Source organism: Haliaeetus albicilla, chromosome 9, assembly GCF_947461875.1.
Source record: "Haliaeetus albicilla chromosome 9, bHalAlb1.1, whole genome shotgun sequence".
NCBI lineage: Eukaryota > Metazoa > Chordata > Aves > Accipitriformes > Accipitridae > Haliaeetus > Haliaeetus albicilla.
This window is the reverse complement of record NC_091491.1, coordinates 22,851,653-22,867,121: the sequence shown is the minus strand read 5'-3', so window position 1 is coordinate 22,867,121 and position 15,469 is coordinate 22,851,653.

The following is a 15,469-nucleotide window of genomic DNA, read 5'->3' as shown; positions in this document are numbered from 1 at the left end:
TGTTATTTTTAGTTTTATTCATTAACAACATACATAACAAGTTATAAACTTCCTTTTTCCAATATCTTTCTGTGTACTTGAAGACGGTTCTTACATTTCCTGTCATCCCTTTCTTCTTTATTGCCAACCCCCTACTTGTCCAGTCATTATATGCAGATAATGTTTTACAGTACTTTGTTCAAAGTCACTGTTCTTCTCTGGACCTCTTTTTTTTTTTAGGGATCTGTCTCTCTCTTGAATGTAGTGCCCAGAGCCAAGGCTCAAGGGGAAGGGCACAAGGATATGTCTGCAGATTGCACAAACTGACTTCTCTTTGGCTTTTCTCTTTGACTCATAAGGGATACCTCAGCAGTATGGATAACATATTGCAGCCTTCAGTCATTTAAACAAATGGAAATACCTAAATATATCAGTCCTAATTAGAGACAAAGTACCTGATTCATTAGAAAATCCACCCTTCTTCAGCTAGCTGAACAGCCACAGAAGCCTTATAAACTTGTTTTGTGTGTCTTAGAATGAAAAGTTCTATAATCACAAAATCCTTTGTGTATTTTTTTTTTTAAGAAGAAAAGGACAGGCTGTTTAAAATTGGTGTGCCATATCCCCTTCCAGACTGTTAACCTGTATGTCTGCATACTGTTTCAGCCCCACAACATTACTTACCACAAAATTACAGACTTATGAGGAGGAAAATGTAGCAGAATAAGTTAAAGGATTTTATATATAAATATAAAATTTATATATATAAATTTTATAACTTGGGCACTATATTCCCATTTTAAAACTGCCAATGAACCACTGGGAATTTTCTTTTTCTTGCTGATCCTCCTTAAGACCTCTATGAATAGCAGAGAAAACAACTCCAGTGTAATAAAAACAGGGTTTTGTTTTCCTTTTTTAAAATTGAGGCATTGGGTAAAATAAAGGTCAGTGCAACAACCTTTGAAAGAACAGAAAGAGTAATTTTCCCCCTTTTGCTTTTTTACTGGTTTTCAATGCAATGTGAAAAATCATTTTTAAGTTTGCCCATCTGTTTTACATAAAACCTTAGCTGACCTTACACAAAGTGAAACAAATGCACAAAAAGCTTTGCTGTTGGGTTCTTGCCAGTAAGACAGAGCAAAAAGAAAAGACTATGTAAAGTTAGATCCTGCTCTGGTGTAAATTAGCCCAGCTCCAGTGGGGACTGATGTTGATTTATGCCAGCAGAGGCTAAGGCTTATATTTCTTATAAAAGCCAGGCTTGTTAGACCCAGTCCTGCTACCATTGAAATCACCTGAAGTTTTGCTATTGATTTTTGTGGAAAAAGGACACTCACTGAAGGAGCCATGTTGGCTACAGATAAGCAGTACACATGCATATATGCAGCATGTGTTATTCAGCAAACTGAGGAGAAAGGTTGCAGTGTAATTAACAGAGATTTGTGGACTTGCAGGTGTGAAGTAAGGCTTGAGTTGTACCCTGACTTTGTACTACTTTTGTGCCAGGGTGAGGTCGAGCGCTGTCTAACCCAGCTAAGGAGATGGTTTGACATCAGATTTGAAGCAAAGACATTCTCAGCACACAGGGGTGAGGCTCATGTTGTGCTGCTTTTCTCCTGTTAGCCTAACTTCTCTCATGCAGTGTTATCATATGGATCAAAAGTGAATCCTGAGGAAAGGAGGTTGTGCCATGTGTGGAATTAGGTGGGACATGCGGAAGCAGAGCACACCAGAAGAAAAAATACCATCTTTAAATCATCACACATCCTACCCTGCACCTCAGTAAAACTTCCATTAATGTGTCTGAGGGGTGAACTATGCCCATTATATTAACACTCCAATCTAATATGATTAATGAGTATAAAGTAAGGTTCAAGCTTTTAATTAAAAAGGCAATCATAAGTTACTGAATAGTGAAGGTCTAGCTAAGTTTCTCAGAAGTAGGTTATTTAATAGAATGAGATGCCCCAAAGAGGCAGTGGGCCAAAAATCTCCCCTGACTTACATTTTGTAGACAGGTATTGACTTTGATTTATAACAGAGAGCAGAATTGGATGTATATAGAAATAAGCACATGTATATACGTATTGCAGTGTGCACATATGGTGATGTCTACATTTAGAGATTGCCTAAACTTTCCATTAATACCCAAAGTTTTTCCAGTTGCTTGTTAATTTGACATACTTCTCAGAATGAAAATTCTTCTTTGTAGGATATCTGCCACACTTTAAAAATTTTTCTTGTGTGCAAAAAACCCCTAAGGAATGTTATTCTTACATGGTCAAGAACAGACTTTAGGAAAGACTCTCTACAGACTATAGATTTCTAAGCGAGTTTCAACATTTGGATTGCAAGTGGTTGCTGTGTACTTATCAGAGATCTGTTTCTTTTCTCTTTCTTATTGAAAATAGTCCAAATTTGACCATGTCATGGATTTCAGTTCACCCATAGCCAATAAAGACTTGACAGAGGTTGATGTATTCTGTAATTTTATCACTTTATGTTTCAATTAACTTAAAATGAAATTTACAGTATAGCTTATTCCATAAGTTTTTCTCTGGCCTCTGAACAGAGGAAAATGTCTATCTTTGCAATGATGGAATAAGATGGAATATTTGCAATGAATGGCCAGCTCTTTTTTGGGGGGGAAAAAAAAGATCAAACTGACTTTAATCATCTACATCTTTAAACACAATTAATATACCATAAGGCATATGAATACAATACATGTGAGTGGTGGTGTACCTGAATCAATAGTCCATCAAATACAGTGTCTTTACTAAGAATGGCAAGAAAGGTGAAAGAAAAGTGAGCAAAACACCCAAACAATAATTGTAGAGTAATTGGACCCCTGGAGAAGCACAATTTTGGGGACAATTAATGGTTCTCTCCTCTGTGAACCTGAAGGTTTTATATTCTTATCCATTTCTGTTCTATCTAAAATAACAATATTCGTCATAAAAAGGGAAAACAACAAACATTTAAAGCCTTCCACTTAGTTTATTTAGGAAGATAAGATCTGTCTGTAAATGAGTCTCAAAACTGAGTGGAATGGTTGGCTTTCTTTTTCTTTTGTGCTATTAATGGTGCTATTTAAAGTGGAGGAAAGTCACTAATTTCCATATTCAAAACATTGAAGCAATCAGAAAACAGTGGGCTAGAGAAGGGGAGAATTCATGGCAAGAATAAGAGTCAAAATCACTTCTGTTTAGGACAGTTTTTCATATATGAACACACTTTTCCAGAGAGGTTTCAGTCAAGCAAAATAATTATTCACTTAGAAAAAAGTCACATGCAGAAGAAATTAATATAAGGAGGGAGAAAATGCAAAGGGTTTCTGTCACCTACCAGACTGTGGGAGCTTTATCTGACCATTTCATGTTTGCTCGCCTAGTTCAGCAAAAGTTTTTTGTTCTCTTAGCAAAAGGAACAAAAATTTGAGATAAGAAACAGTTTATAGAACCATAGAACGGTCAGCCTGTCTTTGTAATCTGCCTAAGGCTGCTGATGGTAACCTAGGGAGCTCGGGCTTCTTCAGACATATTTAATACTGTTTGTCAGCAGGCTTCCAAAGGTATTATACCTTCTGTCCCAAATTAGAGGACAAGCTTGTAACAGCTACCTCTAATAGTAGTTACAGGGCTGGCGACAGTAAATTGACCAGCCAAGAGATGCTGTTTCTCAAAAAGACAAGCTGTTACAGAGTAGCTGATGTTAGCTGCTGCCCCACTGTGAGGCAAGGATTGTTGTCTCCTGCTAAATTTGTACCCCAATGTGAGCTGGAACTTACAGTTTCATACAGCTTTTTGTGAGCTGATACAGCTCTGAGCGGATGATACTCTAGGAAAGGATTCCTGCCAGGCTCTTCTGGTCAACTGCCAAGCCCTGCTCCTCTGGGTGTCTGTCTGAAATCTTTTGGAGTACCTCTTGCCACTTGGCTTCAGCAGCTTGTCCTATATTTCCCTGTTGTGCTCCAGAGCAGTTTTGTCGTTTGGTGTGTGAGGTGACAAAACCCATAAAAATCTAACAGTTCTGGCACTGCTCTCTAACAGCCTTTAAGTATTTGACGGTATTTATCCTGAGCGATTCTTTTCTCTCTATCTGTTGTTTTTTTCCAGAAATATAATAAATAACTAGAGCAATAAATTGTATTCCTAAATTATTATGCAGTAACTCCAGATATATTAAAGGCTTGGTTATTGCACTTCAGGAAGTACTATTTGGAGGATGTTTGTTCCCCTCTTGGCCCAATTCAGCTCTCTGCAAGGGGCATTTAACTGACCTTTTTGAAAAGCATTTTGGTACTCTATTCTGGGGTTTTGGCAGTTTTTTGATGAAAAAAGGGAAAGAGCTAAGCAAATAAATTATCCCATTTTAGTTAAATAATGCTCAGGCCACTCCACCCCTGCCATGATAAAGGGGAAACACTATACGCAGAGAAAATTTGCTGAACTCCTACTCCGTCTCTCATCACCTCCACACTCTGTTTCTTCTTTGCTCCCAACTTACTGGTGGGCTACAAGAACAACAACGTATTGCAATTTCACAGCCAATCTCAGCTTATTCATCTGTGGTAGGTAAAGTTCTTCCTTTTTCCTACTCCTTCCTTATCAACCATCTTGGGAAAACAGCAGCGCACCCCTTCTTGTTTAATACACCTTCAGCAGACTACCTCTAAGCTGTGTCAGTAGGATTCATGGTCAAGTCACCCTGAGTGACTCCTCTTTCAAAGTCTTTGGGCTACGTTGTATCATCTGTTTCATTACTGCTGTCCTAGTCAATGATCAAATTCTTAAGGAAAGATTGTTCCAAGTGCGAAGATCTTGTAGCAGATGTCAAAATAAAGATACATTTCACACAAATGGCAAATACTGCGCTAAATCAGACTGCTATGCACATGTTCTGTCACTGAGTGGAAGTATTATGTAGTGACAGATATTCCCTGACAGTTCTCAGGTAAAGGTAATTCACAAATCCACTCATTGGCTGAATGTGAAAAAAGTCTTTAAAGGTCATTTGCATATAAAGAAAAGTAATTAATGGCAATAGAGTTTTCCTGTTACTTTTGTTAATCTTCATGATGGAGAGCTGAAAATTCTCACTGAATAACTTTGTTCACAATTGCAGGAATTATCACTTTCATGTACTAGAAAACAACAGAAGATAGAACTTAACCTTGAAGAAATACGTATAGCAGGTTCTCTTGACAGGACCAACATACAGAGGATAGGAGTACTAGACTCAGCCACAGAACTTCTGTGTGGTCATTGACAAATTCTGGTCCTTCCAGTACATTTGTGGCCTCTTAGGGCTGGGATCCTGAATCCTTTAGTATACGTCACCTCTAGTCAGTGCCCTTCTCCTTTCCACTAGAATAAAAGTGTTAATGGTGTCTCTCTCTCACCTTTAGTCTTTCTTTTTGCCTATTGGCACTGTGAGGTCTTCAGGGAAGAAGAGCCTGTTTTACATTTGGTATTTGAAGATGTCACAGCTGCAGACAGCCCTGATCTTAGCTATAAAATTTAGGTCTATTGGAATACAGAAAATAAAGAGCTGACTGCTGTAGTATGCAGATAATTTGAATCCCTGTGGTCTCTACAGGTGTCTCTAAGAGGCAGATGAATCTGACTAAAGATAAAATAACAGAAAAATCAGAAAGCTAGTGTAAATGAAAGAGATTTCTATTTGTTTTGCCAAGTTTTGCTTAAATTGCAATTTGCAGTGCTTTGACAGCATGCTGAGATGGAGCAAGGTGCTATTTTTTATGTGCTGTAGGGCATTCTTCCAATCATTTAAGGAGAAAACACTACATATTCTAAAAAAAAAATATTGTATCCATTCTTGTAATGCAGGTTCATTAGGCATCAGATTGATTTATTGTATTGTTTCCTTTATAAATTATTTTCATTATGTTTTATCACAGTACATGACTACTGCCCTAAGGGAATATGCAGGAATGAATTGAATGGCAAGCATAATAGACTACTTTAATTAAAATAGAGTAATGCATATTTCAGCGCTATTAACAAAAACAAAATTGATTTTGTTTTCTGGGTAATTGAATATATTAAAGCCCAGGTGCTGTTCTTCTATTGTTTAACACTTTGAGTTCAGCTTCATTTGATGCTTTGAGCAGGAAATTCATTTGTTACCGAGAATTTCAGAAGGGGAATTTTCTTCTCTGCCAATGACATTTCCTTCCTTCTTTCTTTTCCCCCACCTAGTCCCCTAGTGCATGTGTGTACTATTACTGAGGAAGAGGAAAGCATAAACATGAATTTCAATAGTGAAAACCCCCTGATCCTTTCCAGTGTCTTTGAGTGAGCTCCAGACAGTGAGGACACTGATCCATGATAAAGAAAAGCCCATTATTCCTCTGCACTCTTTAACCTGATGTTCTGTGGAGACAGCCATAGTCTGCCACCATAATTCCATTAGTTAATGAACATGTCAGGAATTTGTCCATCATCCTTTAAAATTACAGTCAATCAATGACACCTACTCTTCTAAGCAGCTTCCTTTTCTCCTTTTTCTCTTGATTTATATCAGCTATGAGTCTTTTTTATTTCCTTTACCCTCCAGATACCGAAAGTTTACCTTTTATCAAGAAGATGCATTATGCTAGTGACATGACAGACACAGGCAAAATCAGGTTAATGATTTCTGAGTAGAGCAGTCAAATGAAACCAACCAACCAACCTGGAAAATGAACAGTGTCAGAGAGCTGGGCTACATGACCTGTCTGTCCATGAAAAGAACCATTTTGCCTAATGGTTGTCATTTACCATACTCTAAATACCAGAGCCTCCTTCACTTTCATCAGTGGAGTTTTCACTGAAAACTACTACTTATCAATATATATTGTAAAGAGCAGGTTGTTTCTGGGTCAGCTATCATGATTCCCTGGCTTTTTATCACTTGTTAGGATGGCATGTTGTATTTCGAATAAATGAGTTCCTAAATATTCAGGCCCTGAGTCTCTCCCACTTTCACCCTTGCTCTCTATTTCAAGAAAAAGCAGACCCATCCTCAGGGGTCTTGCTGGTGCAGTCACTACAGATAGTTGCAGCTGGAGAAAGGAAAAGAGGAGCATTATCATAGATGCATCTTTTCTAGTCTGCACAAAGCCAATTGCAGAAGGGTCATGGGAAGTGGACAATTTTGGCAGGACTGACACAGCATTACATTCCTCTGGGAGGATCCCTAAGGAATAGTTGCTGTTTGTTGCAGCCCAAGGTAATGGGATTCAAAACTGAGAAGATTCTCCTCTTTAGCTCTCATCAGATCTGTGGTTTGTATTGCTTATACCAGAGATGCAGTGGATATGGAAGATCTTATTTCCCATTTTACAAGGTGAAAGACTGTGGTTTTCCAAGTAAATAGTAAAATTCCCATGGACAGCAACAGGAGGTAGTTCACCATTTTATAAAGCCTGCCCTATCTCCCAGGCATATGTAACTCACTAAAAGGGAATGGTATTGTGAAATTAAGAAATAGTAACTGTAATTGTAGTTATTTCTTTCTAAAGAAAAAAACCCCAAACAACTAAAACACTCCAACCATACTGAAGCAGCATGAACTATGGTAATGTCTGTTTGGGATATATATAATTTAGGAATAAGTCAAATGGCTGAACTGAAAAATAAGTCAGAAATTCACAATAAGAAAAAGCCAGACTGCACAAAACCAGTTACTGCTGATCCATCCAGTTACTCTGGGGATACTTAGACAACACTAATCATCATGGTAGTCTGAGGATATGCTCTATAAATCCTATACTCCTTAAAATAAAATATGGGCATCTTCTTTTCCCTATCAAAGATTTTCTGTTCAAACTCATTTACTCAACAAGACCCTTTTACAAATGATTTTCCTGCTTTTATAACAGAAGAATAGGCCATAATTAAACTGGTGAGTCATCAGTCCACTGGGTTTCATAGGAAATCCCTTATTACTTCAAAGCACCTGCTGTAGCTCTTCAACTCATTTCCCATAGAAAAGTTGCAGATACAGATTGATTCCAAATAGTTCCCATAAAAGAATAGACCAGTGAACTGGTTTTACATAAATTTCAGTCTTTATAGTTTCTATTCCTATGCAATTAATGAGATCTGGCTGAATCCCCAGTTACTTCTAGGTTGTGATTTATAAAGCACAAGTATAGATTCAGACTTTTCAAAAATGATTTCCCACATTTTAATGTTATTAGCTCATTTCTTACAGTGCATTTCTCCATGTTTCTCCTTCTTGGAACTAGTCACCTTTAATCAGTTACAAGATGTGTTTAATTGTTAACAGAAATATGCTGAACTGTATTGAAAAGTATTTAAATACTACAACATGACAAAATGGCATGTATGTTGACTATTTTTCTATTGGGATAAATGGTTATCAACTATTTAACTTTTCAATACTGAATTTAATCAATACATTAAAACATAACATTCTAATATCAATGTATGATAGACTGAAGATATCAGCATTAGATAGACAAAAATTATTGCTTGCTCATTTGCTGCATAGAATTTTCAGAGAAAAGATTTGTAGGAGCCAAGAGAAATCACAGCAATTAATTTAAATTTAGTGATAGTTTACATCACAAGAAAATAGAGAAGGTATTCTGAAATATGCCCAAATATTACAAATATGTCAGTAGTTTTTAAAGTGCTGCTCTAAATAAGCTATAGAGATCAAATAATCCTAAATAAGATATAAGTAGATTAAAAAGGTTTCAGAATAATGAAAATGATATTTCATAGATAAGAATATTATAGAGAATGAAGACAGTTTAGCTTTGGCAGAAGAAACAGGTCTTCAGTATTTGTGACCAAACACAGTTTGTATCCTCATCTAGATTGTGGTATTTGTGTTCAATACAAATACTCTGTAATAAAGGTATGAAGCCCAGAATTTAAAGCAATTGTTTAAAAAAATATGGGTTCTTACTGTGCAAAGAAGATGCAAGTAAAAAAGGAATCAAAAGAGTTGCATGAAAACAGTTAAGTTTAGAATTAATAAAAATCTAAACAGTGAGTAACTGCCAGGGATAATGCACTACGTTTGCAAAATGCAGGGTTAAAGACAGTCAGTTTTAATTTAGACTTTAACATTTCACTGCAGTTTGGAAGGGTTTTTTTAAGGAATAACGTAAAATAGTTTCACTCAAAGATGTGGTGTAGGAGCTAAACTTTTGTACTTTTTTTTAAGCGACCCATGTTTGAGAAGCACAAAAGATAATTCAGTTTGTTCAGAAACACACTCAAACCTTTCTGGGTTTCACCCTCGTCAGGGAACATTCCCATTGAAGTCAACCTTTAAGGCTTTATCTTCTCAGCCATCCAGCTCTGGTGTGTTCTATGAGAAAAAAAGTCCTCAGATATCTGTCTGCAGTGTGTTCTATGAATTACTGCTACAAGGAATAAAACCAGAAGGAAATGCACTGAGTATCTGAGGTTGCTTCAGCAGGCTCATACCTTCTATCACCGCTGAAAAGGAACTAGAATTTGCTCAGAAGTAGCCAGCCTTTAATGTTATGCTTCACCAGAAAGAAGCCAAATAACAAAACTGCATATTTACCTTAGATTTTTTTGATGTGAAACGTTACGCTCTTGTCATTTATCTTTTCTTTGTGTTTTTCAGGTGCCAGTCTTGAAAAAGCTGTCCGTTTGCAAAGTTCAGGAGTAATCCTGCTAGTCACACAGTCACAAAGGAAGAATGTGGACAGCAGCCAATAGACAATATATGCTATTAGGTATGTGCTCAAATCTTTGCAGTCTCCTTAGACAGTAAAGTCTTCAAGATTCAGATGATAACTTTTTTTTTTAAAAAAACTTGTATTTGCACAGGATGTTCAGTGCCCAGCACAATGGTACCACTCCTTTTGGAATCATTAACTTTTGTCAAGATATGTTACATTTTCATTACAAAGACCTATAATCAAGGATTAATAATGTGACCATTAAAGTTTCTCTTACTAGATGAAACATATTTTCTACTATTCTGTGCCATTACTGAATCCTGGCCTGCCTTTCTTTCTGTCCTTAGAAGTCAGCCAGCCTTGCTTCTCTCAGGTCAAATTGAACTGGCAAACAGAAACTGTCCGCTGCTCTCAGACAAGCTACTAATGTAACTTAATTTTCCATAAATAGCATCTGCATTATCTAAGTTCAGCTATTTCTGTCTGCTAATAAGTTGCGCACACTGATTTGTTCATATATAGCTTCTCTGAAGTGAAATCCGCTCCAGCTAAATATGATTTTGAAAGTTGAGGTTTATGCAGTAGTTTTAGCTCTGAACCAGAGCTGGAACTGGACAGATGGAACAAGAACTGATCCTGCAATATATTCAGATATAAATTCTGTGAAAACCTATAAGATTTTTTCTGTATCAAATGCACACAGAACCAAAAAATAATCACAACAAACCATCTTTCAGAGAACTGAATGAAAAATACTGATTTTTTTATTAGCCTTCTCAGTCAGTCAAGGATGAAAATTCTTCCCCTCCCCCTCTATTTTTTTAAGGAGAGTGAATTCCAGTCTTGTCTATCCCACTATGGATCAGGCCCCTGTGAAATTAGACCATTAAAATAAATTTAACCATTATTTTGGTAATCCAGTAAGCCTCTAGTCCTTACTGTAGTGGTACTTAAGAAGGAAATTAGGCCACAGGTAGATCCTAAGTCCTTGTATTATATTTTACCAGCAAGATCAATTTCAAAGCTCAGGTTATGAGTCTAGAAAAGACTTGGAGGGTTTATCTGGTTCATCTCTAGGCTAAAGTCAGGATCAACCCTGTGAATGTCTGATATTCTCAGAATTACTGACACATTTGCCTAACCTGTTCTTAAAGTGATGGTGGTCCCACAACCTTTTTAGTGTAGTTGAATATCTATTAGCCTTTCAGATGAAATATTTTCCCAGGCTATCCTGCATCTTATATATTGAAGTGTTTGCTATTATTTTTTATCCCACTCCCAGTACAGAGAATAACATATATTATCTTCTCCACTGAAGCAAACTGCTATGTATGTATGTGAACTGTTATGACTTTCCCTTCTTTTAGATGAGCCCAATTCTTTCACTCTTGCATCTGTTCATATTTCTTACTTTCCATTGAAATCTCTCTACTTGCTTCACATTTCTTTTTAATACTCCCACGAGATATCTTGTGCTCCCTGTCAAGAAATCAGAATCAGTCCAGAGCTTTTATCACAACACCTTTGCAACCATCCATTTCATGTCTGGAAATATTTAAAAACAAAAGATGCAAAGCTGAATGAAGAGCAAAAGTAATAAGAAATAAAATCCTTCACTCCTTTCCTTCTCAAACAATTCAAGGTACCTTACTTATTAGTTGGGGTGAAAAATCATTCTGATTATCTCTTAATCTCTTTTTCCCTGCTTTTATATTTTTTCATCACTGTTGTGAGACTTTTACTCCTGTTTCAGGCTTGTCAAATAAAAAAGACCTGCAGCAGTATAAAGCACTCCTAAATGGCCAGATGAAACCACTAAACAAAAGTATTTTGGAAAAACAAAATCGGAGACAGCCATGTAACACAGGTCTCCTTGTAGTCACATCAGGAAATGTGAGAGATTCAGGCTACTTTCTGAATGGTCTGAATGGTGGTGTGACAAATACTCCCCTGAACACCAGACACAGTCAGGGAAGAAAGGATGTGTAAATCAGTGCACTCTTCATTATCTCGGCTATTAGTTCCCTCATTGCCTTTAAGAAATACAGTTGAACATTTCACCTAGGGTATTCTAATATGCAGACAAAAAATGAAATTATTCAGCTTCAGGAATATGAACCATAAGGCTGATTCCTCATCCAGTCTATATGGAAATACATAATTAATTTAACTAATATTTAGTTGATTAAGTTAAATTCTTAGTAGCATAAGGTACAGAATGATTTGTTTGTTCATACATTTAGAATAATGCTATCTGCTTTATCTGATTGTGTTCTCACAAAAAGCAATTTGCATTGTCCTTAATTTAAAAAGTAAAGAAAATTAGTTGCCCTAACATACTTTCTAAAAGAAGAGGTTTCTTTGCATAATTTTTTAGGTTTGGTTTGGTTTTTTTTAGTTTTGGTTTTTGGGGGGGGTTCGTACAATGTATATATTTTTTGGAGTGTGGTGGAACAAATAACTATTCCATAACTGAAGAAAAAGCAGGAGGTATTTAAAAATGGAAAGGTATGTCTCAGCAATGTATTATCTAGAGGTTTAGCAAATGGATTCAATTTAAATGAAATGACAGAAAGCAAATCTGTCAACATACCTGTACTCTAGTGCTTCTCTGAGTCATAAAACTCCCAAGCTATAAAGAAAAGTTACAAATGAGACACAGAGAGAAAAACGCAAACAATTCTTTAAAGACACAAATTGAAATTTTACTTGATAAAATATGATTCATTGCAGACAAATTACTACCCATCATAATAAATCATGATTATCTATATTGTGGCCAGTCATAGGGAAGTAGCATAAGGAGAGAGTTGTGCTTCAGATTGCACCCACTCCTTCTGTATTTAATGTATAAATATATGAAAACAATTACGCACTAATAACTTATAAAATATTAAATTGAACCCAATAATACATAATCCAAGATAAGATACCAGACATGTGAAGGAATTTGATGAACTGGCAAGTACCTCTATCTACAGCTAATACCCATTTATCTGTAAGCCTAACATGACGTGACATGATTCCTTAGAGCACTTGCTTTGTTATATCAGTTTTCTCAGCTTGACCTTCAGCAGATTAACACGGCATCTCTCTAAAAAAAGCTGAAGGAATGTAAAGAGGGGTTGTATGTGTGCATTAAAGAAAAATAATATATTGTACATAGATTAAAAGCAATAGATTGTCCTCAAGTATATATTACATGGTATTTTATCACTTCTTGCAGGGCTGGAATATTCACAGATTTTAATCCTTTTGTTTTGGACCATATCATTACAAAGAATATGCATTTCATCTGAGATTAACCAGGTTGATGGTAATTCACCTTCAGTAATGGGCAAGTTATAAGTGATTAGAAGACAAAAGTCCCAGTCTTAGACCATCTCACCCACATTCAAAACCAGACCCCTCTTAGAAGGGAGAAAAGCACAGTGGAAATTACTTTCCTGAACTGTGATGTTCCTTCTGGTTTCAGTTGCAAGTTGTTTTGTACTCATACAAGTAAACACAATCTTTTGTTCCCACCTTACTCACGTCTTTCTGTGACTTCCAGCTGTTAATTTGTCTCATGTTTATGTACCATATGCAAAATACAGTCTTCATAGGAATGGTATTACACCAAAAAGAGTCTCTTTCCAATTTTATTTTCTTTCACTGACATTGTATGCTCAGGGCTGGCTTCTTTACTACAGAATACACCCTATCATTCATTTTATCTCTTGTAAAGCCATTTTGTGTACACACAGGTGCTTCCCGTGTATAGGATTTAAAAAAAAAAACCACCACTCCCTATCAGAGGCAGGACAGAAAAAGTCAAACTATTTGAAAAGCCTGTGTCTTTAGGGAGAAGTATTAACAGACCAATATGGACAGATGTTCTGGTAAGGACAGATTCCTTACCCTCTTTGCAAAATGTGTTGCTTCGATTAAGATAGATGTGTAACCTTACCATAAAAAAAATGGAACTTGCTCTATACCCTATCAATATGTGTAATACCCTGTTCTTTAATTAGAGAGGGATGGTTTCCTCTAACATCTCACTGACATTAGTACAGGTAGACAAGTCTAGAACTGTCTTCCTCACAGCTCAGATGGATAAGTGTTGCTGAATAGCATGGTTCTACATGAGTAGAAAGAAGCTTACCAGGATTGGGTATTTAAGAAGTGGATTTTTGTCCTCTGGAACAAATTTATGTCAAATTTTTGTTCAGAGCACAATAAAAACCATCTTGGTATCATGTGATCTCTCCTTTACATGCTTCCTGACATAGGAAGTTTCTCAAGTGTTTGAACGGTTTTGGAGGTGATGGCATGTATTGTATACTAAGTGACAGTTCAGCTATTTTTGCAGGGCAGAAGCCTCTCTGGCACTTTTCACAAGGTCATCTACATAAGGTTCAAATTAAGAGACATCTTAGTTCTTCATGAAGGACAAGGACTGCAGTTCTGGCTTGAGGATACAGAAGTCATGCAGCTGGATGGGAATTCTTCTGCCTTCCCCACTCCTCTGTGTATTTGAAAATAAGGGTGTCAATATTGCCCAGAATGGTATATAAATTGGTAGCTTACAACTCTAAGCCCCTGAGCTTGAAGACTGAGTTTTCAGTTTCCTGCTTAAATGACAACTGAATTCCCCTACAAGCTTATTGTAATATTGTAAACAGAGTATTTATTCTAAGATGCAAAATAACTACTGGATCATGTTATACAATGGTAGAAAAAAAAATGGAGATAAACTGTATTCGAAGCACATAAAACACAATTGGAGGTGCAGATTAGCCTTGAGGAACAAGCTCAACAAGAAACCAAATGAATCAATTTCAGACAATTTTCACTAAGGGCTTTATGATATTCAGACTTCAGCAGTGTTGCTATTCAAGACACATAATAGTATCTAGACAGATAATGGTATCTAGACAGTCATTGCATCTCTTTGCCAGCTCACTCTGGCACTTCTTTGTCTTCCGGTATCATGTTACTCCCATGTCCGTTCCTGTCCCAATTACGTCAGCCAATTTGTCTTTCACTTCTCCAAAGAAAAGGAGGTGAATTAGTGACCATAAAGTAGGTAAAGTTTCTGCGCCTGGCAGAAACAGTTTCTATGAGTTGATAGAAGTAGTCATATCCTAAACTGCTATCTATGGTCTACACTAAATCTGCAATTATTTACGCCAGATAAGGATTTTGGTCTTTGCTTGTAAATATATCGCTTCCTCGTGTGATCAGGCTGAGCTGCTGTGCAGTGTCGAGCCATGCTAAAAGGCAGACAAGAGGATAGAAGATTACTGTGTTCACTTTTACAATTGTGCAAAATAAAAATGGAAGGAACCAATAGCTTTTTCATCAACACCTGACATTTTGTTGCATGCAAATTCCATTTCAGGATAAAGAGCACCTGAATGAGCCAAGTCATCCATCTACCTGGTCTTTCTTGATGTTGTGCTGTGAACAAATATAAGGCATCAGCATGAGTGAAATCCAAAACAGGCAGGATGAAAGTTATGTCATTTCCACTAAAAAAAAAAAAAAAAAAAATTTAAAAAAGCACAGTTGGACAGACATCATAAACTGAAACATTTACATTCAATTTAATAATTGGCAATGCAGGAACATATAGAATACACTGACTTTGCAGAATTGTTGCCTGGAAGTATAGATAACTATTACCACTGTGCTATCACTTCCTGTCAAGCTACCAAGATGCTACTGCAAAATGTATAAGCAGTTTTATTGGTATTAACCTTAGTGAAAATTGAAGAGAAACATTTTTTTCATCCAAGTGTTCAGCAA